Source organism: Rattus norvegicus, chromosome 7 (assembly GCF_021556685.1).
Source record: "Rattus norvegicus strain SHRSP/BbbUtx chromosome 7, alternate assembly SHRSP_T2T, whole genome shotgun sequence".
Taxonomy (NCBI): Eukaryota; Metazoa; Chordata; class Mammalia; order Rodentia; family Muridae; genus Rattus; species Rattus norvegicus.
The window spans coordinates 109808533-109834109 of NC_141540.1; the positions used below are offsets into that span (position 1 = coordinate 109808533).

General features: G+C 43.3%; 1 long non-coding RNA gene and 1 pseudogene across 4 annotated transcripts in view; both read left to right on the plus strand.

Moving 5' to 3' along the window:
• The window catches only part of LOC148004835 (uncharacterized), a 122547-nt gene that overhangs the window by 94058 nt on the left and 2912 nt on the right, over window positions 1-25577 (plus strand). The window contains exons 2-3 of one of the 4 annotated variants that reach the window (XR_015625663.1): window positions 18372-18744; window positions 22166-22346. The exons of the other annotated variants lie outside the window; for them this stretch is intronic. This is a non-coding gene — a long non-coding RNA (uncharacterized LOC148004835). The remainder of the gene's footprint in view (window positions 1-18371; window positions 18745-22165; window positions 22347-25577) is intronic. 4 annotated transcript variants of the gene reach the window in all.
• Window positions 20037-20531, plus strand: H3-7l (H3.7 histone like; annotated as a pseudogene).

Below are 25577 nucleotides of genomic sequence, written 5' to 3' on the forward strand. Positions count from 1 at the left end.
AAACTATAGGCTAGACCTCTGGTTTTCTTTATGTATTTCATAGTTCTTTGACCAGTGGGCTCGGCCAGTCCAGGTTCTTCTTGCATTGATGTGAGAAGTCTGTAGTCCAACTCCCCAACAGTGGTCAGCAGCAGCTGTGAATGGAAGTCCAAGGATCTAGCAGTTGCTCAGTTCCATAAGGCAGGCAGGTGAACTTGTTTATATTTTTTATGAATACATATTGCTCCTTGGTTCTGTGTACACAGGAAGGATACTCATTGATATCACTAAGTTACATTACAATGCTACCAAATAGTCCAATTATATCCTCTTTCCAACGAAGAGGGACCATTTGCAGAAGGAAAAAGCCTTGCTTCAAGCTAGGTTTGACTACCTAGACCAACATTTTTTTTTGTTTTTGTTTTTATAGATTCTGAGTTTTATAGCAAACCTTATTATACAGACTTGTGGGGTTAGGAGTCTAGCCAGGCTAGGTTCCCCACTTACCCATTGCTGGGGTGCCTCCTCCCCTCCCACAAGCAGCCCCATCATCAAGCCTTTCTCCAACTCCAGCCTCCTCCACCCCCTGCCTTTGGACCACCCAGCTTCCATCCCCAACCCGTGCATCTTTCTGTTACCTGAGATGTGGATATAGTCCCCTCCCCCACCCCACTGTGGTACAATCCAGTTCTTCCTGTCCTAAATTGAGTGGCATCTAGACCTAACTCCTCTCTCAGCCTCTTGAGACCCCACCCCTACCCTTGGAAAAGAGAAAAGGTGGGGAGAGGGGAGGTGCCAAGAGTCGCTTATTAAGTTCCCACAACAACTAAGAGGGACAGTTTCCAGTCTTAGCATTGATTTCTGGAGGTGTCCATTGGCTATTTTCATGGAAACCAGGAGTGTTAGTTCCCTGGGCAAATAGGATACAAGTTTCCATGACAATGAAAAAATGGGAAGAACCAAACTGGAGGAGTCCCATCTTGTCCATCTTTTTTTTTTAAGATTTATTTATTTAATGTATATGAGTGAGTACACTCTAGCTGTCTTCAGACACACCAGAAGAGGATATTTGGTTCCATTACAGATGGTTGTGAGCCAACATATGGTTGCTGGAAATTGGACTCAGGACCTCTAGAAGAGCATTCAGTACTCTTAACCTCTGAGCCATCTCTCCAGTTCATCTTGCCAACTTTAAGCAGATACTCCCTCACCTCCAACTCAGGTCGGAAGGGTGGAGCTGTTCAAGACAGTAAAGCAAGGGGGTGGGACAGTCCAAACTGGGTACCTACTAGCCCAATCTCTGTCAAGTTGCTGGACCAACATTTAAAAAGCTAGCCTCTACTTTTACAGGCCAGCAGGACTCTTCAGATTGCCAACTCTCTGGACACCATTTTAAACTACAGATTTTGAATGAGTAAATCGAGGAGATGCCTCAGACATGGTCCTGGTGAGGATGTTGCAGCCTGTTCTTGAACCACATTTTGGAAGCAGGTTGTAGACACTCTAGGAGAAACCTGGCCAGGTTTGAGTCTCTAGTTCTTAGTGTTAGTCTCTTAGGAAACAGTGGTTGGTGGGTAAATTTGTCCTTGGCTACATTAAATAATTTATTCATCCTAATCATCATCTGACAGAAGCCACTGACTGAGATGTTAGTATCTGATGATTGCTGAGCTTTACATTAGTTCTAACAACCACCATGTGCAAAGCCTATCATTACTCCAACATGGCAGGAGAGAAAACCCACAGTCAGAGAGACAGAGACAATATTTTAGGAATGATGCCAGCATGTGTGCCCATTAGCCTGGGGCTTGAACATCTGTGTCATTCAGACTGGAAAGGGTATTGGTTAAGTCTCTGGGTTTCTTGTCAATTTCCAGAGCAGCTTTGAATACACTGTGGGTGCTTCATAATCCCCTCTTTTCATTGATGAGATGGATATATCTTTATATGAATGCTGCAGATTCACTGTTTGTTTATTTGTTTATGTGTTTGCTTAGGTAGAAGATTATAGTTCCCTTAAAAACACAGACTCCAGCTGATCTGGAGAGAAGGACCTCACAGTTGAAGTGCTTACTTGAGAGCACACTTTTAGCACTTTAGGAAAACTTAAATTGCATGCAGCATTTCTGGAAACTATGTTTTTTTATGTGACATACCTCTCTGTTTCTGTATTTCTCTGTCTTTCTGTTTCTGTCTCTCATCTCTCTCTGTCTCCATCTCTGTCTCTGTCTCTGCACACCCACTTCCTTCTTTCTCACACACAAAGTGGAATTGCTGAAGCCTTGTTGATTGTGAACTGCTAAGTGTCCCCGCCACTGTGACTCACTTTTCTTTAAATCCATCAGATACTTCTCCAAATATTTATCTCAATATCTTGCAACATTCTGCTCATCTATCCTTGTGACTGAAACGTGGCAGGAATACTGAGGCATTTGAGGAACTGTTAGGCTTGGGTAACAGGGGACTTTTCTTTATTTCTCTCCTTTGTTTTCATCCTGTGACAATGAAGAATGAAGTTGTCATTTCTGAGTTTGCCACTAGGCTGTGCTCTTGGTCTGTTCTCTGGTCCCTTGTCACCTCCATCTGCTCTGTGGAAATGTATTATTCAAAGGGGGTGGTAGCTACCAATAGTTAGACTTGCTGTATATAATGCTGCAAAAAGATGGTCAGTATTTGCACCCCTACTCACCTATACCTGTGTGTACGTGGGTCTTTTCAGAATGAAGCTCCACCTTGCCTACACTTTAAGGGGCACACAGATTCATTGTGAAGACCTGCCTTTTGCTCTCAACTGTTTCAAAGGGATGTATCTTTCTGGCTCTGTACATCAGTGTAAACCGATCCCTCTCGGGAGATCTGCACCTATTTCCAGGCTTAGTTGAATTACCTAAGAGTCTCCCAGGAGGATGCACAGGAAGTTTGAGGTATGGTGGCGACAGTGGATGGCAGAACTGCTGCTGCCTGGTTGAGCTTGACAGAAGATGAAAATAGCCTCCAAGTCTGCTCCCAGCTTCCTTCTTGCCCAAGATAAAGCCTTCCTTTGTGTCTGCTGCTCTCAGATTACCTCTGGGTGGCAGCAAGCATACAGGAAAGCATACAGGAGAGACTAAGAAGAGAAAAGGGATTCTAGCTGGTGCAGTTGAAGTCTAGAACATTCAGGGTGGCTATGAGGCCTTATACATAACTTACTTCCTGATCAAAGGACTCCACTTTCTTCTGCAATGGAGAAGGTAATAGCTGCTTTGTTCGAGTGACAGAGATCTTCACATAATATGGTATGCGCATCAAGTGTAGGCACTGAGGGGGCTGGGGAATAGCATCTTAGTTTGCTTTGTGGCCATAGCCAAGTCTTATAACCTCTTTGGATCAGAAACCAGCTTGTTAAAAATACAAGGCTGGGAGTTTGGCGCTTTGATACACCATGAGGGCTTGAATTTAGTTCTTAGAACCTAAACACACACACACACACACACACACACACACACACACACACACACACACACCCCAAATGTGGTGGCATGTTCTTGTAATCCCAGCTTTGGGCAGGCAGATACTTGGGGCTTGATGGCTACCCAAGTTAGCCTTGCCTAATCAGCCCTAGATCATTCAGAGACTCTGTCTTAAAAACCAAGGTGCATAACTTAATGAATAGTACTCAAGGCTAATTTTGAGTATATCTATACATATGTATGCATATGTACACACATGTGTACACATAGGCATGCACGCACACACACACACACACAAACACACACACAAATCAGTTAGTTAAAGATTGGAGGAGAAGATGCTTATCTGAATCTGTTTCAGCTGCTATATCCAAATATGTGGGTAACTGACAAATGTTAGAAACTTTCCCTTCTCCTGGAGTCTGGAAGTCTGCTCCTGTTCCATGTCTGAAGAGGCTTACCCTAACCCTGTGGGTTGCAGAAACCCTATAGATTGTTGACAGTCCTTGCTGCATCAGTACCTGGTGGAAGGGAAGAAAATCTCTCTACACCGCTCCTTTAAGGCCACTCATTATATTTAAAAGAGCTGCACTCCCTCAGCTGAATCACCTCCTCAAAGCCTCACCTTCTGCTCCCATGGCATTGGCAATTAGGTCTCAACAAGCAAGTTTGGGAGATATAAAACACGCAGATCACGCCTGTGCTCTCCACCTTCACAGATTTGACCTGGAAAATAATCAGAAAAACTAAAGACTTTGGAGGGAAATACATGAATGGGCAATTAGAATGACCTAGATTATTTGTGCAGTGTAGTACACCCTTCACTAGGGGACAAGAATGCCCACAATATCTTTCTTTTCCAGTCTGCTCCTGAGTTATGCTGCAGAACACGGATAGCCCTTCCACGGACACCCAGGCAATTCCAAGAGCTTTCAGCTCCACATTTCCTCATTGATTCTCAATGGGTAAAAATTATATTGTTCACCTATTTATTTTTGAGTTATTTTTCTCTGCTCCTATTGCTGCTGTGAGTGGTTTACCGATAACACTTTCTATTACTGTACATGTTTGCCTCTCCATAAAGCAGGTATTTGTAACGGAGCTGTCCATGGTACCTGCCGCTTGGTAAAGATTCCAGAGATTTTTAGATGAATGCATGGGGAAAGAGAGGAGATGGGACAAGGAGGGAATAAATGAAAGAATGAATGAGACCTCTGTAATCATAAAGTCTCAAGCCCCACGGCAGCATTGTGCCTGGGGACAGACTGTGGAAGTGTGTCACGCACTGAGCTGCCTCCTCCACCATGGCAGACCAAAATAATCCTTTTTATGCTGTCCAAGCAATTGCTGTCAAGGTCGTGCATCTGAGATCTCACACACAGTATTTTTTTATTTGATATTGTGTGTGTTCAAGTGTAGATTTCATGTTCTCTTTTATTTTCCTTGAAGGTGAAACTTGTTTTTTTTTTTTAATCTATAAAGATGTTTTTAAAATCCCATCTTGAGGCTTTAAAGACTTCTCTCCCAGCAGCTAGATACAGATATATAAAATCCACCCACCTTACAAATGAAAATGATTGATACACATCAAAAAAGTTATCTGCATTGGATAATAAAACTCAGCTCCAGCCTCTCTTTAAAAACCTCAGTCCATGAATTTAACTGAAAAGGCAGGTTTCTTAGAAATTCAGCAGTGAGGAGTTTAAGTGCTTGGAAAGTTGGTAGTGTGAAGGGAAAAATGGATTTTAAAATATTTATTTCATTTTATGCGCATGTATGTGTGCTTGGATGTATGTCTGTGTATCAGGTGCATGCAGGAGCCTGCAGACATCAGAAATGTCTAATCTCTTCGGAGCTGGAGTTACAGACAATCGTGAGTCACTGTGTGGGTGAACCCACATCCTCTTTAATGCAGTAAGTGCTCTTAACCACTGAGCCATCTTTCCAGCTCCAAATTCAAATTGTTGCTAGTGGTCCTGGCATTCTATATAGAATTATATAGAATGTACTCTTTAATCTTTCCGTGAGGCAAAGCAATTATCATTAGTCTTAGTATAGGATGGGAGTGTCTGAAATTCTTTTATGTTAAGCAATTATATGCATGTACATTGGTGATTTTGATGCTAGCAACATTTCCACTAATGCAGGCCTGTAGGACTGCAGCTTCAGGCAACATTTGTATGTGTTCTGCGGTCATAGGATTACTCTTTGTACAAGGCTGAGTCCTGGAGTGTCTTCCTCGAAGGACGTAAGTTAGAATCCTAGCTTTTTCACTTATTAGCTCTTGAGACTTTGGGCAAATAATTGTCTAAGGCTTCCTTACTTGTAGAATGGGCATTCTAATGCTGCTTCCTTCATAGGATGCTTTGAAGATGAAGTGATGTCATTACTGTTAATCCTTAGACGCATGCCTGAGCAATAACAGGTGCTCAGCAAAGGTGAACTCAGTTGTGGGGTGTTGCGGGGATTTGAACTGCTGTGGCTTCCCCCCTTTGCCTGGTGACAAGGTCTTTTTAGCCTAACTCTAGTCTTAAAGTCACCTTGCTATGAATTTAAAAAGCACCCCATGTCCAAGTCACTTTGTTTCAGCCTTCCAGAAACAGCTTAATAAATATTCAAATTTATTTTGAGTCTGAACAGCCCTCCCAGAGTGTTCCTGTGTGAAAATGCCATGCTGAGACCCTGGATCTGTTCTGAGCAAGAACATTTTCCCTTACCTAGGGGGCCAGAAGGAGCCAGACATCTTTGATAAACGACCTCCCTAGCTCCAAATGAGAGTGGCCCAAGGATGACAGCCTAGACCTTTCCAGGCAGGTTGGGGAGCAGAGACTGACACTTTGTAGGGGCAAGGACCACAGCCATATCCTGGGAAAGGAGAATTGGAGTTCTTGAGCCCCTAGAAGGAAAGGTTTGGGGTGATTCTAAAGCAAAAGTCCTAGAGCTGAGAAATGGCAGAAATGGGCTGTCTGAGTCTCCATCTATCATGTTGCAGGCTACAGATGACATTTCTGTGGAAAAATCCTCAACACGCAGAAGGAGTATGTGGTTCCACAAAAGCCAGCCTTCTAATAGACTGCGTAGAGTTTGACAGGGAGGACTTTTAGCTGCCATCATGATAAGTAGAAAACAAGAGATCATGTCCCATGTTTCATATCATGTGAACTCTATTGTCTCAGTAGCATTGGGTTAGGGGTTCAGTCAGAGTTGAAATCTTTCCTCACCACTTTCTTGACTTTAGACAATTAGTTTCTTCACAATAGCATTAGATGCTAACACTCTTACTGAAAATGTTGTAAAGGTTCAATGCACTAGAGTTAGGGACAACATGTGACATGTAAGCGCTCAACAAACACTGAGTATTTATATCATGGTAGAGTCTCCTCCATTCTTTATCTTAGATAGACTTAGTGCTACTCTTGGCTGATGAGGTAAGATAGACTCAGTTTGATTTTAAAACAGTAGCATGACTGTCTTAGTCACTGTTCTGTTTCTGTGAAGAGGATACTGTAGCCAAGGTAACTCTTATAAACCATTTATTTGGGAGCTTGCTTACAGATTCAGAGGCTCAGTACATTATAATCATGGTGGGGAGCATGGCACTGGAACAATAGCTGAGAACTGATTCACACCCAGAAAAAGAGATAAAGAGAGAGAAACAGAGACAGAAGGACAGACAGATACCTTCCTCCTCACACACACAGAGGGGGAAAGATATGGAGCCTGGCATGCATGGTCTTATGAAAGCTCAAAGTCCACCCCCACTGGTTTCAACAAAGTCATCCCTACTTCAACAAGGCCACATCTCTTAATCCTTTTAATCCACTCCGTTGTGACTTGGCATTCACACATATGAAACTATGGGGGCCATTCTTGGTCAAAGCCTCACAATGGCATTTCTTGAATTAGGGTGATAACAAGCACCACAGTTCTTCTGCATGTTCAGTTCTTCTCATTATTATTGTGCATTGAATATCCACAGGCTCAGGGTTTCTGTCTTTGCCCTGATTATGATACTGTCATGGAGTACCTAATACTCAGACTTCTCCTTTACTCTACTCTGTCAACTGTTGATTTAGAGTCAATCCCTTCGGCATCCATCTCTGTATTTCCTGCTGCCTTGGAATGCGGTCTGGAGAGTATTTCCATGCTACAGGTATTCTGGCTCATCATCATCATAGGAAAAAGGGAGAAGTGAAACCATAGCAGTGGGCAAATAAACTCTGTAAAGTGATGTCAGCCATGTTCTTAGCTTGCAGTTCTTGCTTTTGTTTCTGGAATGTTCAGAGATCCTGCTAATTGTCTGCCCTTTTCTGTCCTGTTTCCTTAACTGCTCTGCTTTGTGTAGATACAAAAAAACACAGACAAGCTAGCTTAACACTTTGTTGTGTGGGTCACCCTACGGCAGTGTGAATGCCAGCAAGAGAGACAAAGGAGAAAGGCTGAGAACCAAAAGCAGTAGGTACATCCTTGAGTGACTTCTGTATCACAAGGGAACACATCTGGTCACTTGTAACATGTTCTTAGTGCACCACTGTGGAACCCTCTCATGGGTAATAAGAGGTAGAATACTCCTGGGGAGCTTCTTGTTTCCTGCCACATTAGTCTATTTATTCCTGGAAAATTGCCTCTTCTGTCCTTTTAGCTGATGTAGGGGCAGAGGCAGGAGTAAGATCTTATACCATACAACATAGTTCCACTTATGTCTAGGAGTGGCCATAGAGCTAGAGCCTCAGCCTGCTCAGATTAGGTTTCAGTAATGGAGTGGCTTGATCTTTGTTTGAACAGGGTGTAGAGAAGCCTCTTGAGGGCAGCTTTCAGAAGTAGTGGTTGGTGCTCTGGTTTGAGGCCAAATTTGGTCCTGGGGGAAAATAGGTGGATCTGGAAGGAAGACTTCCTTTTCACTAGTAACAACAGCCGGAACTAGTTCCATGGTATGCTGCCTCCCTAACAACCTATTTTTTCAACCTTGCTGAGCAGGGAGGTAGAGTGATGGGTGAAACATTCACATTGTCTCTTGCCCTAGAACCAAACATGGGTCTCTGCTCCCATCATCTTTTGCTAGTTGGTGACCTTCACCCAACTTCCAGAGAGGGTGATAAATGTAGAGGACACCAGGAGCTTTATTTATTTTTTATCTGCACAGCATTCTTCTTCCCCATTTCCTTCTCCTGATAGCTTCAGGGTTGGCTAAAATTTACATGGCAGCTTCCCTTTGCTCACAGGTCCAGATCTTATGCTGCTATGCATTACGAAACAACATTGTATCAGTTTTCCTTTACCTGTCTTCAGGCCATGAGGACATCAATTAATCCATGCCCCTTCCTACTAGATGCTGCCAGGAATGGGACTCATTTATATAGTCAGATGCTTTGTTGGAGTGTCCCTGTTGGACTGGGCAAATGACAATCAGTTTGCAAACTGCATTTTAATGTCACAGGTGTATAGTGGCTTTGAGCCCCACCTGCTTTGACCTTCATGGGATCTTATAGCATCTGCTCCTCGGAGGTGCCAGGGTAACACCTACACCGTGATGATGTACAGTCAACTTATCTGCACAGCATCCTATTACTCCATTTTTCTCATATTAAAATTTATTTTATGTGTTTTTATTTATCTTTTGTTTAGTTTTCTCTAATGCCGCAGATGCCATCAATCCATGTTATTATTCTGAAGACCTATTTTTGGAGGGCTCAGATACCTCCCTGAAATGGAATGGAATCATTTGCAATGGCGATAGACCCATTAGGGCTTTCTCTGCCTTTATAGTCTCCTCACCTTTTTGTCTGCCCCGGCTGTGGGAACTGCCCAAGCATGGTGCCAGGAAGGCAACTCTGATTTTACCATTTCAGCCAAAAGTAGTCTGCGGGTTCCCGTCGAGAGACTTATTTTTTCCCCGTTGGAATTGGAAAGACCTCATGACACAGTGTCTTAGTATAGAGCTCGTCCCCTTCACTATGCGAACACTGATGGCCCCTTTCCACTTTAGCCTTCCAAGATTATGAAGAGATGATTAACAGGAGGTCTCCTTCCTCATTTGGTCTGCCAGTCTCATGCTTCATCTTCCTCTCAGTCATCCATGTGGCTTCTGAGGGATGAGTCAGGTGCTCGTGTGCCTTCCCAGCACTGTCAGCATCTTTAACAATTCCCCAGACCGTTAAAAGTCCCAGAAGACATCCTTTTCATACCACCGCCATATTCTAGTATCAGATGCACCACCATCAATTGAATCCTCTCACTCTTCTGTGTCAGGCTGTGCTACACGGTGAACAGAGACAGGAAAGCATGCCTCTAAATCTTTATATCTTGGATTTTTGCCTTATGGTATTTTCCACAGTGAGATCACACATAAAGCCTTAATCTAGGGTTGTGGTAGACATGGCCTCCTGAGGCTTCCTGTCCTTTCTCCCATGGACAGTTGAGGTATGGAGTCTCATTTTACAGGTGGATAATCAAGTGCAGAGTGTTTAATCACCTCTTGCTCTCACACAGATGACAGATATTTCCTTTCTGCAAATCCCTTTCTTGCTGAAGGGAGGCTTTCTCACTCATGCCAGATGACGTCATCTCTAGGCCCAGCTGTCCACAGAAACTCAAAGCTGTGAGTGTTGGAAGTCACGATTTCCTAGCCCTTCTTTGAGCTTCTAAAGCAACAACAAAAAATTACATACCTTGTTCTTCCTGTCCACAGTTCTAAAGGCTTAGAGAGTTCAGACAGCTTTAGAATTCTGCTCTGACTGAGGTTTGATGCACACAGGATAAGCACCGAATCATATTGGCTGGATGGTTTCCTTCTTTAAAGCATTTTTATATCTGAAAACACATCTGATCTCTGTTGCACCCCTGTTGAGGTCTCAGAGTCAGGCTTGATGCTCCTGGGGATAATTAAATGGTTTCAGAGAAAGTCAAGGTCACAGAGGGATATCAGGGTAGATCTAGATCTTGACACCCTGGTTTTCCAAGCCAAGGTCTAGCTGATTCTATTAAGCAGCATCTCACTTTAGAAAACAGGAAGAAGTGCCAGAGAATCAGAGCGAATTATTGCTGAAAAGTCTTTGGAGCTCTGGAGTGGGAGTCGGGTGGGCGTGGGTGTAGTTAGTGAAGGGTGTATAGGGGTGGGCTGAGGCTGGGTTGTGGAATGTTTTAGCTTTTCTGAATCTCAGATTTCTCTTCTGCAGGAGGGGAACAAGTCACTGACCTCCTCCCACTGTTACTGTGTTCCGGTGAATCTTAGAATCTTTATATGTTTTTTTTTTATCAGAGTGCATGTTGTACAGCATATTATCAACTGCATGAGTAATACTGAATGAAGATTTGTTAATGCAAGTGGAAAGTCCGAATTGAAGCCCTTAGAACTGTAGAATACATAGATAGGACAAACCTCCAGTTCAACAATCTAGACCCAGCAAAAGAAAAGGATTCCCCACAGTGGGGTAGAACCAGGATTAGAGCCAAATGTTCATCTTGCAGCCCAATGTTATTGTAAAATTTTGCTTAGATTCCTGGTGGATTTATTGTGTGTATTTCTGTGTGTGTTTGTGTGTGTGCATGCATGCATGACTATGCATGTGTGTAGGGGCTGGCAGAAGCCCACCGGACCTGTGATTTCTTGTTCTTCCAGGGATGAAAGTTTGGTGACACAGTGAGTGATTTACATACTTCAATCCAACTTTCATACTGATGGACTCCATGTATGATTTTAAAAGAAGAGTAAACGGTCCCCTTTCCATTCACTTGCTTCCAGTTTCACAGGTGGGAGGGCTCTCATTATAGAGGTGAGAAAATTGGGGAAAATTTCAGATGGATTTTTACGGGGTTCTCAGGTCTCACGTGACTAATGTCTGTATGTGTGTGTACCTGCTATTTTGCAGGTTTAGCAAACATTGCCAAATATGGTTAAGACAAGAAACATTATTTTTGTGGTCCAAAGGTTAACTGTATAGCATTCTATTCTGATCCAACATGGCTGGAATGGCCTAGAATGTCATCCCTCACTTGACCAGGACTTCCATTGTGTCAAGACTTCTTTGTGGCAGGAAAGATTTTCTCTATCCCTTGGTTTGTTCACATATGCAGAAGGTTCCTGAGGAGCAGTGCAGAACAAGATTCAGTGTACATGGACTTTTCAAATCTCAGCCTGTCACAGAGCTGTCATAAGAAACTTTAGCCTATCAGTTAAAGCTAATTGGTAAATCTGGATTAAGGAGGCAACAAAAAGAAAATGAATAGAATCTGTGTCTAATATGCTTTCTATTCAGCCTAAATAGAGGGGCCATGAGAGTTGGATGGCCCATGGCAAGTGGCGTAAGTAGGCTGTTGCCCACCTGAGCAGTGCTTGAGGGCATAGACCTTGGCCATCTGTTTGATCTTTTAGCAGAGAGCTAAACTTTGCCTGGTTCTCTGTTCCCACTCAGACTGGAGGGAATCACAGATTGCTATGTCCTTTAGAAGTTCATGGGGATGTGGAAAGTCTAACAGGCCAAGGAAGGTCACCTTGAGCAGGTCCAAGAGACTCTTGGGAAATAATCCAGTTATCTGGAAGCTTTTGGGACAGTAGAGATATAAGGAAGTGATTTGCTGGGAAGATCAGGAGTAGCAGGCTGATTCACTGGGGGACCCCAAGAAAACAAATCTAATAACCCATGTTTGACTGGAACTATGGCTCTGGTGAATGCTACAATCTTGCAGCGCTTCAGCAGGAAAAGATGGATTCTGTCTTCTGGCAATCTTATCCTATAGGATTATGACTCTCTTGCTGTTGCGTATTTTCCAAGCATGCTTATTAGTCAAGAGAGATTAACTTTAGGAAGTCAACTTCCCAATCTCAATGGCTTAATGTGTTAAAAGTTTTTCTTACTCAGCTCTTTTACATATGTTCCTAGAAAGCAGGTAACTTTTCATGGTGTTTGTTCAGGAACTCTAGTTCCCTCTGTTCCTTCTGTCTTATAACTCAACCCTACTTTGGGCCCAGCATCTCACAGTAAAAGAACATTTGTTCATCAAGTCGAGCAATAGGCCATATACACAGGCTGTTGATACTCTTAAAAAATACCTGAAATAATATAGTTAAAATGAGGACACTTATTCTGATTCCTGGTTCAAGAGATTTCTTTCCATTGGCAGTTGGCACCTTTTTTTGGTGAGACAAGATATCATGGTAGAAGCATGTGATAGAGGAGGGTGCTCAGTTCATGGCAACCAGGAAGCAAAAGGAGAGAGGAAGAAGAGGACCAATCACTCTTTAGGATCATCCACCTTCATAATATAACTTCTCATTAGACCCAACTTCCAAAGGGGCCTGCCTATCAGGAATGCTAAAGTCTAACTAAGTCTTTAAAACATTGCTTTTTTGAGGAGATTGCAAACAGGTAGCATTATAGCAGACATCTTTTGGGCCTTGTTTGGCTATATCTCCATCATGAGGACCCACAGACTAAAACTGAGCCATGCATCTTGTATTGCAAGGGACTCAGGAAGGTGGTCTGTGTGATGTGGATTTGGGAATATGTGCCATGGTTATGTGAACACATCTGTGTTGGTTCATTTTATGTGTCAGCTTGACTGGATTTAGGAGCATGGGCAAATTGGTGCACATGATCTCTGGATTTATCCACAACATGTATGGAAATCAACCTTGAAATGAGTGGGCACCATCCACTTGTTTAGGGTCCCCAAGAGAACAAAATCAAAGGGAGGGAAGATTGTTTACTTTCTTGCTACTCCCTGCCCCTATCTCCTCTGAGGTGTTCTTTTCCTCTCAGGTTCAACCTCAGCCTTCAGACCCAGCAAGCTTGGAACTCCAGGAACTCATGCAGTGACTCCCAGGATCCCCAGATCCTTGATCTCAGATTGAGATTTATTTTTGACTTACCTAGTTCTGAGATTTTGGGTTTGAACTTAGCTATGCTGCTAGCTCCCTATAGTCTCTTCTCTACAGATGACCTGAGGATAGACCCCTAGCCCCTGTAATGTGTGAGCCAATTTCCCTAAATGAATTTCTTCTTATCTAATGGCCAGTGTCTATAGATGAAGACAAAATCAGCTCACACAGCAAGTTCCCTAAAGGGCTGAACTGTCCTTTGACACATAACTGCAGGAGGACCTGGTGCAGTGTTTTGGTCAGGATGGCGCTGGCCACCAAAGGAAGGAGAGGCATTCACCTCCTGGGCTTTGCCTTGACTTTGGGTTCTGTCCTCCTTTATCAGACATGGTGACTAATCATAGCCTTTTGCCTTTGCCACAGCTCTCTCTGCATTCTAGGTACTGTGGCTTTTGCTCTTCCTGGCCACCTGACTCTGAGAGATATCTCCTAAAGGAGAGCAGGCTACCCAGACAATCAAAGGACATTTCTGGTACCCTACTTTCTCCATGAATGCATCGTAGACGTTCAGATTCATAGAGCTATCATTGTCAGGTTCAGAAACCCCCTCAGCAAGAAGAGCCTGTTCTGTTCTCAGACTGCCCTGAGTCCAATTGCAACCCATGTCCAGCCCATCTCTGTCAGGTCAGAATTTCATAGACTTTAAACAGGGATCAATCTGACCCATAAAACTAATGGGGCCTGACACCCTTCAGCCACTGGGCTGTGTCAGGGTGTGGTCTCTCTCTGTGACAGTCGCTGTCAGTCTCACACTCAGAGGAGCAACTCCAAGGATCAGACAAAGCATCTCCACCTGCTGCTTGCTGCTGTTTCCCTGTGGGGAGAAAGAAGCTGCTTCAAAGGGCTGGCCTAGTTTTCAGCAGTGAACTTCCCTGTGGGAGGAGGGAGCATACCGTGTGGATGGAGCACAGGGATCCATCAGAAGTGTGGTGGAGACAGTGATGCAATGCATTTCTCTCAAAGAACTTGGAACCTTCTCTGCAAAAAGCAATTGGGAGTAGTAGAAAAAGATCAGTGAGTACTGGGACAGATACATAGTGCCTACTATTTCAGTGCTCACCAGTGCTCACATGTTTGTGTATATAAAGCACCAAGCATTTGGGGGTGGTGTGTGTGTGTGTGTGTGTATATGTGTGTGTGTGTGTGTGTGTGTGTGTGTGTGTGTGTGTGTGTGTGTACTTGTCTTTGACTCTTAACACAGGAATTTACCTGCTATGGTGGCATGATAATGCTGTTTTTATAAATGAAGACTTTAAAGTTCATTTAACTCTATTAAGGTCACGCAGTTCTAAGTGGCTTAGTGTGAACTTAGAACCTGAGACCATTCTGATTTCAGAACCAGTATCTTTCAGGTGAGTTCATGCTTTCCAGGTTACCAGTTTTTCTGTCATGATAAAAGTCATGGCTGTCCTACCATGGACTTGGTCATTTGAGGTACTTGTAGGCATCATATCTCAGTGAAGGCTCACTGTTATATTCTAATGTTGTCTTTTATTTTTATGAGAAAACAAACTCACAAGCCTCAAGTAACTTGTCCCATGTTTGACGGTCAGGAAGTTGTAGCATCAAGAATGTACTTATTATTATGTACTTGTTTGTAGTACTTATTTCTTAACCATGTGACTAGCACTCTCTTTCTGTAAGGCTTGGGAGTGCTTCAAAAAAGAGATAAATAATTGTCTTTATATTTTAGATGGTTGAGAGGAATATTTTTAAAAAATTGTAGCATCTAAAATTTATGCAGAATTAAAATATTACTGCACATGAATAAAACACATAGGAACCTCTGTGACTTCTTCATTGTCCATGGGGCATTTGTATCACAGCAGTGATACTGAGAATCTTTGTAGTAAATCACTGTGGCCTGCAAAACCCAAGACATCTTTTAGATAAAGCCTGCTGCCCTCTGCAGTGAGGTTTTTCACTGGAGGAGGCAGAAGCCAGACGGTCTTGGACAGGAGGCAGGTGTGCAATGCTGTGAGTCCTGGGAGAGCTGGCAGGCCTTGAACAACACCATCTTTCCCTTCCGATAGTTCATGTTGGCTTCCTAGTGTAAGGGCATTCCCAAGAGAGGCTGCATAGAGGATCCAGGTAGGTCAGTTCTGGAAGCACCAGCAGGTGGACTTTGTAGAAACAGATGTTTGGGCAAGTGTACATTGGATCAAATAAAGACAGGCAGAGGGGAAATGGGGTTGGCATTTGAACATGGTGTGTTGTCAGAAACTAAGGGTAAAACCCATTGGGACTGGTGGAATACCAGACTGGAATAGATGAGCCATGAATGGGTATACTGGGTGGTGGTGGTGTGGCAGGGCAGACATCACATTCTATCCCTAGAAAGGAAAAGGGGAAACTGGAGATGAATCTATATGCAATGTGTCTGGAAAGTGCCAGAAGACACTGCGCTTGGCCATGCTGGCATCTGAGTTCAGTTCCCCCAGCACTGAAGCATTGCAAGTAGACCATGGACCTTTTAGGGCATGGCTATCTGTGTCAGATTCTATTCTCAGACAGTTTAATAGGTAACTTGGTGTTGGGTGCTTTTCTCTTTACTTTGTAAGAATAATGAGCTGCACACATTTTCCTCTTATTTAGGAACCCTTAGGAAGGAGATCAATTTTTTAAAAAGAGATCAAGAAAGCCTGTTGTGTAAAAAAGAAGGGGTTTGGGTTCGAAGGAGGGAGAAACTTGTGGGACCTGTCGTAGAGGAGAAGCCAGACTTGTCTTTCTTGACATGTGCATGTGGGAGATGTGAACCTTGTTATTATTCCTTGAAAGAGCTTGACGAGAATGGTGGGAAAGGAGGGAGGACAATGAAACTTCTGAGTTTCTATGCATTGATGTTGTCAAAGGTTTCACTGTCCAGTATGTGGATGCCATGTGCCATCCTCATTTGTGTTGATGCTGGAGTCTTTACTCGACGTTTCTTTATACTCTTCATTTCTTCTCTGACAAGTCAAGGCCTGCCAGAGTTCTCACTTTACCTTGATGCTGACCTCCTAGAGTAATGTCTCTAGCTGCTGGCAAGAGAGTAGGGGGAGGTCACGCTCACACTGAATGTCTGGTGGAGGGTGATGGGACCTCAGAGGAAACTGGAGACCATGTGGAGTAGACATTGCTCCTTTACCCAACTTATTACCTACTCCATAACTGCTGACTGGGTCTCTGCTGTTTAACGACGTGGGAGGAGCAGGTAGTGATATGGATTGTGAGCATAAGTTGTTGGATGGAGAGTGCTAAGAGCCCTGTGGAGGACCTTCATCATGAGAGGAAAAATTGGGCATTTGCATCTAGCAGTGGTTCCACCCGAAACGTTATGGTTAGATCTGAGTCTGGAGTGAGGGGTTCATTATAGATGTACGGAGGTGAGAGGAAGACGCTCTCAGTGTGGAGTTATCAAATCCACAGCAAAGCCTTTAGACATGTGAGTGAAGGGACAACTGGAAGGAACCTGGTGGTTGACCCCCTGAATGCTACCCTGGTAGAGGGATGTGAAAAGTGGGGAATATAATAGAGGCCCTGTGGCCACTATGCTTAATGGAATGGCAGGTCCTAAATATTAAAATTAAACTCCCACTTCACTTGGCAATCTGAGCATATACACAAAGGGAACAGAACTGTGCTCACTGCAGTTATGACAGGAGTCAAAAAGTAGGAGCAGGGTGTGGTACTGAATGTCTAAAATTCCAATAACTGGGAAGCCGAGACAGGGGGACTGCTAATTTGAGTCTGGGCTATACAGCAGATTTTAGGACAGTGAGACCTAACATAACCCCTTTAGGTCCCCAAGAAATGGAGAGAGGAAAGGAGGAAAGGACAGAGGGAAGAAGAGAGGGAGAGAAGCAACCTATCCCAATCTATTTATCAGCAACCATATGGATGAGAAAAATGTCCGCACACAGTGGAATACTATGCAGATACTGTTTATTCTAACAACATGAGTGGGACCAGAAGATACTGTGTTAGGCTATGATGGTTACAAGGAAGACTGGGGCCTCACAGACCTTCCAGACCTGTACTTCTCACAGCAGCCTTCTCTCTGCCACCCCTAACACTGGCTGTCTCTTTCTCAGATAAACAATTAGCCTGTGACATCATTCACCCATGAACTCTGAGACAGCTCATATCATGGAGGTTGAGAGTAAGACAGTGGTTGACAGAGGCTGAGGAAGGAAGGCAGGTGGAGAGCATGGGGGAAGGTTAGCTCGTGGATACTGAGTTGCAGTCAGCCAGGACAAATAAATCTGTTCTCCCACTCTACCTTGGAGTGACTGTAGATCATGGCAACATACTAGAGATTTCAGAGACTAGCAGGAAGGACACTGGATATTTTCATCTCAGAAAAGCAATGATCCAACTACAGCAGTGGATAGACTTGCCCTCATTTTATCTTTATTATGTAATGCGAACTACCACATGGTACCATACACATGCACACACACACACACACACACACACACACACACACACACTTGAATATATACACACAGTTTTTGTGTGTCAATTAAAAATCTAAAAATAAGAGAGAGAATACTACACCCTAATATGTTCATATGGTCTTCTCAGACATTCTTCTTAGTGCTTTCGAAGAGTCACTTACATTTTTCCCTATAGCATTGGCCCCAATTTAGGAAGTTGGGCAAGCAAAGGGACACTCAAAGGGGACAGGACACAGACAACAAGAAGACAGTTCTAGAATCATATGTGGGCATCCACTCTGAACTCTCCTTTTAGCATAGAGTAGAAGGGAATGGAGCTCTGTGGAGAAAGAGGCCCAATGACTGCCTTTTGGAGGATTTGGATCAATTCACAAAGTAAGTGGATTCCCAGCAACAAAAAGGAGTCACTGGGGTCAGAACTCTGTTGTCTGAAGGTTGGGGTCTTCCAACATTATTGTAACTCTCAAGGACTATGAGGGATACAAGGAAGACTGAGGCCTCACAGACCTTCCAGACCTGTACTTCCCAGAGCAGCCTTCTGTCTGCCACCCCTAACACTGGCTGTCTCTTTCTGCTTATGATTATTGAAGGCATTCATGTGAAAATAGGGTTTTCCCTGTCTTCCAGGGTTCAGTTTCCTGCTGCTGTTTCCCACCTGAAGCTGTAATTCTCCATTTGTGGCTCAATAACCAGTTCCTGGGTGGCTAATTACAGGCCATATGCTCCTGGGGCTGGCACGCTGGAGAGGCAGACGGCCGTGCTCCCACGCTTGCTGCTGTTCTCATTTCTTTTTGGACCTGGTGCTCCAAGCCTGTCCTTCAGTGGCTCCCGGTGGCTCTAGAAGACCGCTTTTTCTCTTAGCCACTGTGTGGCTGTGCAGGTGACCCCGACTGGGCTTAACTGGGCATGCACTCGTCATCCTTCCAGCATCTCAGTGTCAAACCAGTTGGCAAAAATCAATGAAAGCAGATGATGTCTCCACGGCTTATGTCCCAGCCAGGTGGGTGATGGAGTGGGACAAGCTCTGGCCTGGGGTTCTGCAAGTTGAGCTCCAGTTCTGATGGAGGAAATTGTGACCAGAGTTTTGGTGACCTCCCTACCTCTCTGATTCTTCTCATTCTTACCCACATGCGCGGACACTGGTGACATCCACAGTTTGTAGCTTTCTTCTAGGTGTCTGCAGAGGTAATGGTGGACATTAAAACAGGTCGGAGCCCCTTCCAGATGCAAAGTCCTATAAAAGCTGATTACTGCCTTTGTCTTTGAGTCTCTGTCATCTAGGACAGAGACTGATCGTGGCGTGGAGCATACAAGCTACGCTCTTGTTGAAACACAAGTTTACTAGAATCCAGGGTCTGAGTTAAAGATTCAAATAAGTCAGATTTGATCACTGGTTAACTTGAGCATCCAGAGACTCAAAGGAACAAAGGAACCTCATGGTTTTTTTAAACTTCTATTTAATTTGCTCTTTGAAAGTTTCATACTAGTACATACTGTGCACTGATCACTGTCACTCAACCTTCTCTGATCCCCCGCCCGACACATCCTCCCTACAAGTCCATTTCCTCCTTTCACGTCTTCGTGTTTTGCTTTCTGAGCCCTCAAGTCAATAAGGGCCATCCGTGTGATGATGCATCTGAGATTAGCATGGGAGCCTAGTGAGCTCCTCAGTGCATTTGCAGCAGAAGGCGGTGTTTCTCTCGTCCAGAATATATCCATCCAATAGGGGAACCAGCATCCGAAATTGGTTTCCCTAAATGGGAAGACAATTGCTTTCAGGACACACAGCGGGGAAGACAACCAGACGCCTGGATAGTCAGTCTGGGCGAAACACGTCTGGATGAGCCTTATCTCTGGGGAAAAAAAATCACTCTCCTGTTCTTCCTGGAACTTGACATACAATCTGGAGGAGGAAGAAGAAGAGAAAGACGATGAGGATGAGCAGGAAGGGGAATTAGAGAAAGAAGTGGGACAGGAAGGAAGGAGAGAGAGGAAGGGAGGAAGAGGGTAAAGGAGAAAGAGGGGGGCGTATTGGTTAGAGGAACAGTGTGGAAGTATGTGGTAGTAACTTGGTCTCTCCGTAGAGACTTCTGTCATCTCCATGATGACCTATGACAGGACATTATAAAACCGTGGTTGATCGTCTGTTGATTATGAAGTCCCTCTAATTCATGAAAATACTATAGTCGGTTCGCAGCCTTCGCCGCGCTGCTGCCGCTAACACCAGCGCCGCCTTTTGCTTGCTGAGCTCCAGCCGAAGAAGAAGGAGGGTAAGTAAGGAGGTCCCATTCCATGGCTCGTACAAAGCAGACTGCCCGCAAATCCACCAGTGATACAGCACCCAGGAAACAACTGGCTACAAAAGCCTCTTGCAAGAGTGCACCTTCTACTGGAGGGGTGAAGAAACCTCATCGTTACAGGCCTGGTACTGTGGCACTCCGTGAAATCAGATGCTATCAGAAGTCCACTGAACTTCTGATTCGCAAGCTCCCCTTTCAGCGTTTGGTACGAGAAATGGCTCAGGACTTCAAAACAGACCTGCGCTTCCAGAGTGCAGCTATTGGTGCTTTGCAGGAGGCAAGTGAGGCCTGTCTGGTTGGCCTTTTTGAAGATACCAACCTGTGTGCTGTCCATACCAAACATGTAACAATTAGGTCAAAAAATATTCAGCTAGCACGCCGCATACGTGGGGAACGTGTTTAAGAGTCCACTATGAGGGGAAACATTTCATTCTCAAAAAAAATATTTTTCCCTCCTCTTCTTGTTTTCAGTAGTTCTGAATGTTAGATATTTTTTTCTATGGGTCAAAGGTACCTAAGTATATGATTGCGAGTGGAAACATAGGGGACAGAATCAGGTATTGGCAGTTTCTCCACATTCATTTGTGTGTGAATTTTTAATATAAAAGCAAGATGTACACCATTAATGCAAGCAAATGTTTCAGTGAACACATTTCAACAGTTCAACTTTATAACAATTATAAATAAACCTGTTAAAATTTTCTGGACAATGCCAGCATTTGGATTTTTTTTAAATAAGTAAATTTCTTATTGACAGCAACTAAACGGTGTTTGTAGCATTTTATCATACAGTAGATTCCATCCATTCACTATACTCTTCTAACGGAGTCATCCTATGTGCGAGAACATGTTTTTAATGTTGTCTGTATTCTGTGCTGTTCCTGTAAGTTTGCTATTAAAATACATTAAACTATATAAAAAAGAAAATACTGTAGTCGTTTCTACTTTGATGATATCAGCTTTGAGGAGGGAAGAGAAATTAAGAAAATTTACTATTAATTAACCCTGTGTTACTGAATTTAGACAAACACCTCTTAAAGGATTGACAAATTTCCTAAGGTGTGACTAACCAGATGGTGGGTGGGGGTGGGGCCATCTGTTCTCCTTGGACAGTTTAGAGATCACTGAACTAGAAAGGAAAGTTTGAGTCTGGTTGGCCAGAAAATGACAAAGGGACACAGTACCCACTAACACTTCTGTGGTTGTGTTATCTAGAGATTTGCTCAGTAATCATGGGTGCTTTTATGAGGAAGAAGGGGAAAGTAAATTAGCACACATAGTTGTGTATGTGTGTGTGTGTGTGTGTGTGTGCGCGCGCGTGCGCGCACACGCGCGCACATGTGTACACAGCCACAGGACAACCTTGGGTCAAGTTCCTCAGATGTCGTCCAGTTTTTCCTTTTTTGACACAGAGTTTCTTACTAACCTCAAATTCTGTAGGTAGGCTTGCCTGATTGTCCAGCAATCTCCAGGATCTGTCTGTCCTGTCTTCTCAGTACTGGGATCACAGGTGGTCCCAGTGGTGGATGCCACCAAACAATTTTTTATTTAACATGAGTTCTGGTTTCAAACACAAGTTTTCCAGATTTCAAGCCAAGCACTTTACTAAGTTATCTCCATAGCCCTAGGTGTTTTGATATCTAAAAAAACATTTGTGTTTCTGGATTCTATGTGAAAGAAATTACAAAAAGATAGCTACCGATCAAGGCAGGCTCATGTGCAATCTGTAAGAGTGCAAGCTAAACCACAGAGGCACCTCTATAAATTTGCAAAAATGGGTGCTGGGGGACACCTTCCTTCGCTGTATCCCAGCTACATAGTGCTGCTCTCTCTTGGAAAGTCTCTTGGTGCCCTCTCATCTTTTCTCTCTTCGAGGCTCCCAATTCTGAGCCAGTTAGCTTTATCGGATTTCATCAGGCCTGATCGGATGATGGATGAGAATGTGTCTTACAACAGTAGGCATGTGCATACGCTTCCAGTGACAGTCAGTGACAATGCTAGCAAGACCACTATCTGTCGTGGTAATTTCTTCACCGTGTGAGTAGGTGGCTGATGGCAGAGAGCACCATGCCGTCTCCTTCTCACTAATTTATATCCTGTATGCTCATTTTGTCTCCACAGTTGACACATGTCATTTGCAGCTGTTCACCATCCTCTCAGTGGCCACGGTATATCTCAATTCTTTTTCACATCATGACTCCTGCTTTCTCAACTCAGGAGATTTGCATAAGGACAGGAAACCAGAGTCTCTTCAGTCAGATGGACCTGCTAGAGGCTTGGGATCAGAAATGAGCAATGCCAGGTTGGGATCAGGACAGAAATTCTTTTTTTGAAAATACATTTTGCTTAATTTATATGCATTATTGTTATTATTTTTTCTCCATCTTTATTAAATTGGGTATTTCTTATTTACATTACAATTGTTATTCCATTTCCCAGTTTACAGGCCAACATCCCTCTAACCCCCCCTTCTATATGGGTGTTCCCCTCCCCATCCTTCCCCCATTACTGCCCTCCCCCCAACAATCCTGTTCACTGGGGGTTCAGTCTTGGCAGGACCAAGGGCTTCCCCTTCCACTGGTGATCTTACTAGGCTATTCATTGTTACCTATGAGGTTAGAGTCCAGGGTCAGTCCATGTATAGTCTTTGGATAGTGGCTTAGTCCCTGGATATTATTATTATTATTATTTATTACTCTGTGTGTATGATACTCATGTGTGCATGTGCTAAGTCATACTCGGGAAAGTCAGAGGGCAACTTTAGGGATTCAGCTATCTCCTTCCATAGTTCCATTGGAGATGGAACTCAGATCATCAGCCATGCACAGCAAGGATCTTTCTTCACTGAGATCTTTCTCCATCTCCAAGAAGATTCTTATACTAAATGTGGTGGGGTCCCTTAGCTTTACAGTTACTGCTCCGTGATGGTTGTGGTGCTTCTGTTGGAAAGCCCCCATTAATTCATACTTGATAGACTCAGCTAGTTCTCTGCTCTTTTCAAATATGCTCTGAGCTGTCGAATCATTTTTAATATGCTCCCCTCAGGTATAGATTAGGTGGGATAAATGAAGTTGTTTGCAATTATGATCCCTTCCTGGTTCAGGGAGTGAAACTGGAATGGGTTCTAAATGTCATCATTGCTTTGAAGTGGCTTAGCTGAAATAGAGAGGCATCAGGAGGGAAAATTCATCTACTGCCAGTTGGAAGGAAGATAGCATCACTTGGGTTTGCAAATTCACACAACTTGTCCCTTGTCTGCTGGCTCTTAAGACAATGACCTCTGGCCAGAGAGTCTATGAAGTTTTAGGGGACTACAAAGGAGAATCTTCAAAAACACAATCAGGAGAGAGGGCTCAGCAGTTCAGAGCACTTACTGCTCTTATAGAGGACTTGACTTCACTCCCCAATACTTATATGATGACTTACAACCACTTTTAACTTAAGTTTCAGGGCAACCTTTCGGGTATATATGGAGTATACTTAGATACATGTAGGCAAAAATAAAATTAGCTTTCCTATTTTGTCTAAGACTCTGTTGTGGCTGTCATTTTTGTTGCCTTAACTTTTCTTCAATTCCAGAAGAAATGGAAGTGTATGTCTTCCATTTATTATTTCATTGCTTATAAGATCAAACCTAATAAAATATTTTATCTTTTAGAAACCTTTATTTCATTTTTATTAAATATGCAAATATATAAAAACCAATGGAAGACATGTGTTACCGAAGAGGAAGAGAAGGAATCAATAAGAGAGAGTGAGGGAGAGACAGACAGGGAGACATAGACATACAGAGAGGGTGTACGTATGAGCATGTAAGTGGCAGATATGGAAAGAAGACCAACTTGTGAGATGATCCATGTGAACTGGCTTCTATGACCCCAGTAGTGCATGCCCCATGGAGTTCTTTCTCATACTGAACCCGGACTTGTTGTGTGACCTGTGGGATATGATGAAGGTAGCATCATTCGCTGGGGTAGATCTAAGATACATTCTGATTTCCCACCATGACCCATGTTTCCATATGAAAAGTCCTTGGGAGGACTTGGTGCTATTATAACATTAGCAGCATCATTTGGGGGAGATGATGAAGCCTTAGGATGTTGGGCGTGGTTGGGAGCATCTTTCTTTAGGTTCTTATACTTGGTCCTTGGTGACCTCTTCCTCTGTTTTCTGTATGCTATAATTGAAGATCTTTCACCATCTACTCTTATTGCCATGAGGTTTGTCCTTACCACCGGCCCAGACCTGGTAGAATCATGAAGCAAAAAAACCTTTCTTTCTTGAAGATGGTCCACTGGGTATTTGAGTTACAACAATGCAAAAGTGACCAGCCTAGCCTCTTACATCACTTTCTCCATGAGATGTTAACTGCTATATTGCAGGGGTGTTCAAGTAGATCTAGGTAGGGCACACAGATGAAACAAAAAATGCTGCTTTCAGGTTGGCCAGGCCTGTGAATTAACCCAATTGATTCTGACAGATGACACAGCACCAGTGTCTAACAACAGGGACTTGAGAGATTTCTATCCACACTGTGCTGCTGCTGTGTTCTGACCGATGGGGAAAGAATAAATGATTATTGTTGTCTTAAGCCATTATGTATCAGGCTACCCACTACTTAATATAGTTCTCCTGCTGAGCTTCACCTTGGCTAAGAAGCTAGGTTTCAGGTATGTGTGAAAGGAGGATGTTCAGAAATCACCTGTCTTCTCAAAACCCACTAGTGTTACTGTTCTGCTTCACGGCCCCAGTCATTTCCATTTAGTAGAAACTCCTCCTGGGTGCTGACGGATAATTGGACATTATTTCTGGATTCCAGTATTGCTGCACCTTTAATTCTCTTGAGTCTATTTTTGTAAGTAACTCCATTGGAAGGTGAATGAAGATGAATCAGGTGCTCTTATCTCGCTGTCCACTTAACCAGGAAATGTAGAATCTATAGCTACCTCTGGGGTTTTGATTATACATTTTGTCAGTACACATATTTCAGATCATTGCTTCAAAATATATGCTTGCTCTGCCACTTTATTTATTATTTACAAGTGCCACTTAGGACTTTATTGTGTGATATAAAACAGGTATAAAACACAAACTTCGAAAATACGACAGAAAAGTAAATGGAAAAAGTTCTAACATTTCCTTTTTCTATCCTAATGGCTATTTTGTATGGCCAGCAAATATGCTTCCTCTCCCATTTTGGAGGCTACTGGTCACAGGTCAACATTTTATGTTCCTGCACTAGCTACCGAATCTTTAGGGATGCAGATTATTCCATATTTACTTCCTCTAAAATCAATCTATTAAGGTTGTATTCATGTATGTATTTGTGTGTATATGTGCATGCATGCTTGTGCACATGCATGTCTGTGCACATCAGAGAACAGTCATGGGTTTTGCTCCTCAAGAGCTGTTCATCTGTTTTCTTTTCTGACTTTTTTTTTTTTTTTTTTGAGACGGTATCTGATATTGGAACTTGAGTCTTGCTAATCTCAGCTCTGGGCTTATAACTATGCATCTCTATACTTTGACTTTT